The sequence below is a fragment of the Nannospalax galili genome, unplaced genomic scaffold, assembly GCF_000622305.1.
Source record: "Nannospalax galili isolate Female #2095 unplaced genomic scaffold, S.galili_v1.0 scaffold720, whole genome shotgun sequence".
Lineage (NCBI taxonomy): Eukaryota > Metazoa > Chordata > Mammalia > Rodentia > Spalacidae > Nannospalax > Nannospalax galili.
Genome location: NW_008346927.1, coordinates 196,868 through 201,558, shown reverse-complemented (window position 1 = coordinate 201,558; position 4,691 = coordinate 196,868). Strand labels below are relative to the sequence as shown.

Genomic DNA, 4,691 nt, shown 5'->3' with positions numbered 1-4,691 from the left:
AAGCAAAAACAAAACAAAACAAACAAAAAAAACACTGCAATCACCATATGAAAACGTTATTTCTAAAAGTGATGTTTTTTAATGGTACTGGAGAGATGGCTCAGCAGTTAAAAGAACTGGCTGCTTGCAGAGGACCCAAGTTCACTTTCCAGCACTCACATGGTGGCTAACAACCATCCATTAACTCTAGTTCCAGTGGATATGGCACCCTCTTCTGACACCCACTGGCACTGTATGACACGAGTGCACTTACATACATGCAGGCAATACATCCATAAAATAAAAGTAATAAAATTTTAAGAGTGATGTTTTCTAAGCTTAGCAGAGTTTGAAACTATAGATAGCAATACTCATACACATAAAATGAAATTAAAAAGTTAAATCTTTTCAATTTTTGTTCATAGCATATTAACAGAGGAACTGTTCCTAGTTGGAACAATGAATTCATCTTAAAATCCTTTTTTGTTGGGACTGAGCTTCATTCAGTATGCATTTAATATTTTATTTTCTACACCTTAACCCAAGAAAAAGCTACCGAGCACTTGGCTTCATTTCTAAATAGCATTTCCCATTCTATGAAAGGAGGGAGAGTTTCTAGGTAACACTTTGCTTCACTGTAAGAAATGAAGGATGATCCTTGAGAACTAGCTTGTTCCATGGCTGGAAGAAGAAAGGCATATGGTAAGCCTAGAAAACCTTTCTGAGCTTTAACGTTAAGTACTTAAAGCACACAGACACTACCAATCAAATCAGAGACAATGTAATTATCAAACTGAATTATGTAACTACATTTTAAGACTTCTTGTTTCTGACAATTAGTGGCTGAATGTCCTCATATTGGAAAAATATGGCATTGAAGTGGTTAACTACATTCTGTACAATGTTGTCAAGCAATTCAGGGAAAAACAGAGACTGTATGCACATGAGGATACTGAATAAATGTTGTAAAATGTCAAGTGCAAGAATACACAGGAATTGCTTTCAGCTATTATAATTTCAGAGCCAGAGAAAAGTTGCAGTATCCACAAAGATTACCCCCAAATACCAACATAAACTTCAATCTATAACTTCCTCTTGCTAAAACACAGCGAGTAAAATCCTCCTGCCTCAGCCCTGAGTTGCTGGGATTAGTCATGAGTCACCATAACCAGCTCTAACCTCACCTAGCTCACCACTTGTGCTGCACTGCACCCCTACTCTAGTCACTTTAGGTCCTCCTCAACTTCTTATATAAGACCCTGGGATCATTCTTAGGTTCTAATTAGCCCCTACAGCTTATTTCAAATGATCTCTTATCCAATGCCTAGCTACCACTTTGTTAGTTTGGCTCCTCTAATTGAACTTCAGAGATTCCTAGTCTGCTAATGCTTTCCTTAAGTTTTTATTTTACCAACCCACTGCCATTAATCTGTTATTTCAGCACTTGCCTTTTTAAAACAAACAAAAAAAACAAAAACAAAAACAAAAAAAAAATTGGGCCTCCCTATAGCCACAACTGGCTTGGAACTTGCTATGTAAACCAGGCTGCCTTCCATCTCAGAGGGCTGGGACTAAAGGCCTGTACCACCATGCCCAGCTGGCACAAGCATTTTTGAAGTTAGTCCTAGCTCCTTTTCATTTTAAGTTTAAAACATGAGAAATTTAAAAGCATTGCTTTTAAGCAGATTTACCAGGAGCTTCAAATAGGGTAATTTAACGTGGATTAATGACCCATTTCCTGCCAACAAATTGTTATACCTCATTTTCCCTTTGATATTTAATTTTTCAATGACTTATTTTTAAAGTAAAAAACATGAAACCACAGTAGAATGTCAAATAAAGGAAGTAAGATTCACAGTATACTGCTGTTTGGAAAGAAATTCATTAAAACCTCTGGCACACATCTTTAAAGAACTTCATATACTAACAAATATGATCCCATTTCTCTAAAGTCACATAATAAACCTTAATTAGTTCAAGAACTTGGCTTTTTAATCCAGGTAATTTTAATGTCTGGATTTGGGAAGCAAACACACACACAAACCCCACACCAGCACACATCTGTGAGCTTCACAATTGCCATGTATATTGTCTTTTCAGGGATGAGAGACTTAGTGCTTTAAGTGGTGAGTTACCTAAATTAATAATACTTTCAAAACAAAACTGACTTCATAATTATCAAGAATATATACAAGAGCAGATTTTAAAAGACTAAATTAGCATATGCATGTTTTCTGACATTCCTATAAATTATGCTTCTTCTAAATCATATATTCTGTACATCTGAAATATTAGGTTTAAAATATAAATATTAGGTTAAAAATATAAAGGCTAAAATTCATTAGACTAACCAATAAAAATGAACTAAGTTTTTAAACCAAATCCTGAAATCACAGCACTCAAATATTTGAATATTAGGTTTAATATTTCTGCACAGAAAGATTAAGGTTTTCACAAACAGTTAAGTTTTGTCAGTAAGTAATTTTAATGGGAATAGGCTGCAACTCAGATAAATCCACAAATCCATACTCTCTTACCAACAATAATATAAACACTGCTAATTCATAAATCTCAGGGGTTTCATACACTAATCACTCTAACTTTGCCACAGAATACAAATATTTCTATCAGAGCTAATTTCTCCTTTCATGTGAATTTGTTAAATAAGCTCAAAAAGAAAGAGGTAGAATCCCATTTTTCTTAGTTACCAACTCACTGTTTCTAAACTAAGGTATTTTCCTATCAAGAATAGTTAGCATTAATACTGCTTTAGTAAACTACACAGAATCCTAAGAAACTGCAGAAACAACTTTCAGACATCTGGATTAAGCAACTAGTCATGTGTGGAACTGCTCTCTGCTCCACTACCAGACTTAGATGATCATGAGATTCCTCAGAGTTGTTTATAAAGAACTCCATAGGATTTTACCATTTCTTGAAGAAAAAAAAAAGAGAATTTCTTGACAGTAAGTGAATAGGCTCAATGTTTAAAGCTAAAAACTAAGAATGCAAATTCAGAATTGTCTAAAAAAATTGATTACAGACAAGAATAAAATCAGTTACCAACTATGTAACGTCTGCTCTTCATATAACAAACTTAGCAGGTCTAGGAAGGATCTCTCAAAATTTGTAGATTTATAATAGATCATAGTGGTCTAAGTACAGAATAGCTAGACAGCTCTCCAATCTTAAAAAAAAAAAAAAAGATTTATATATATATATATATGTATTTGTAAAAAATTCAAATGTCACCAGTATTTTATAAAATTAGATCCAATTTTATTAAGGATTTCAAATTACATATTTCAGATTTCTAGCACGGAATAGAACCATTTTGGAGCTGACAAAATGGCATAAATGAACACAGCTCTGAAGCTCCACAAACACACTCCATCATAACAGGATGAAACATCTACCTCTTCACTTTGGCAGCAGCTATTTCCTAAGGAATGAAAGGAATGATTTTGCTAGTACTCTAAGTTCATTAAAAATGGGATTCTATCTTTAGATTACAAATTTTAATGTCAGAAAAAAAGTTATGTTTAGATGAACTATGATTATAAAAAAAAAATAGCACAAACCACCTAATAAAAGCAACCAAATTGTTTCAAAATAAAAGGGAAAATTATATTTTAATTGGTTAAGGATTTCCAGTAGTTAAAAACCTCAGAAAGAGGTATGGGCAGTTCTACATAACATACATGTTCACATTCTAAGAGCTTAATATTAAATTTTCAAAAAGAAAAGTATCATTCCCCAAAACAATTCATTGTTAATTTTCATAACAGCATAGATTCTAGACTCTCTTCTAATTACAATCCAATTAATATACCCTGTCAAAATATGATCCTCCCCCCAAAATTAACAGTAATTAGCCTGAGGTATTGTAAATGTGGCTCAACAGTCTAAAACCTAAGGGCATTCTCTCCAGCAATGGTCTCAATACCATTTTAGGACTTACTACAATAAATCTTACCATAATACATTAACCTGAAATACCTGGGGGGGGGGGGACAGAAACAAAAGTCTTGGCTCTCTGAAATCTATTCTCACTAGAACAGGAGCCACATGAAAATCTTAAAGTGTGCTGTCTATAGAGAGATCTAGAATGGAAATGTTTAGACATCATTTTCCAGTTTAATATCAAAGCTTAGTGTGAATAAAATGCTGAATATCACACTTGTGGTATAAAGAGGCCTAAATTTTTGAGCTTTTCATAAGATTCAGAAAGTTCATGAGATCTAACCTAGTATGTATTAACACATTTGTGAGGTAGTTAAATAAACAGTACTACCCATTCTTAACATATGCAGTAAAGAGAAGCACAGCTGAACAACATATTACTTACCCCTAAAGCAATAATTAGAATAAACCACAAATCAAGAGAAATTTAGTTTAACCAAAAAGAAATGAAATTTAACTTTTCTTTGCACTTGCTTATCATCTCCTCCAAAGAACCTCTTCAAAGGTTGTTCAATATAGTAAACTAGGCACAACTCTTAATTCAAGCTAACTTTCAGTAATAACCTGAATCAGAACAAATTAAGACATTATCCTGTGAGAACTAAAATGGACATTTTTATTTTCATCTGTAAAAACATAAACAGGCAAATGAACAACAACAAAAAAAGCCTTGAAATAGGCTCAACTGATATAAATTCATCCTTTTGAAGAAAGCAGAAGGTAGCCCCTAACACAAAGAAAAAGTCTTC

General features: G+C 33.3%; 1 protein-coding gene across 1 annotated transcript in view; it reads right to left on the bottom strand.

The window, feature by feature from the left end:
• Positions 1–4,196: 4,196 nt before the first annotated feature.
• Nap1l1 (nucleosome assembly protein 1 like 1) overlaps positions 4,197–4,691 on the bottom strand; it is a gene marked incomplete in the record, with an annotated part of 31,458 nt that continues 30,963 nt past the window's right edge. The window contains 1 exon segment of the mRNA XM_008843365.3: positions 4,197–4,691.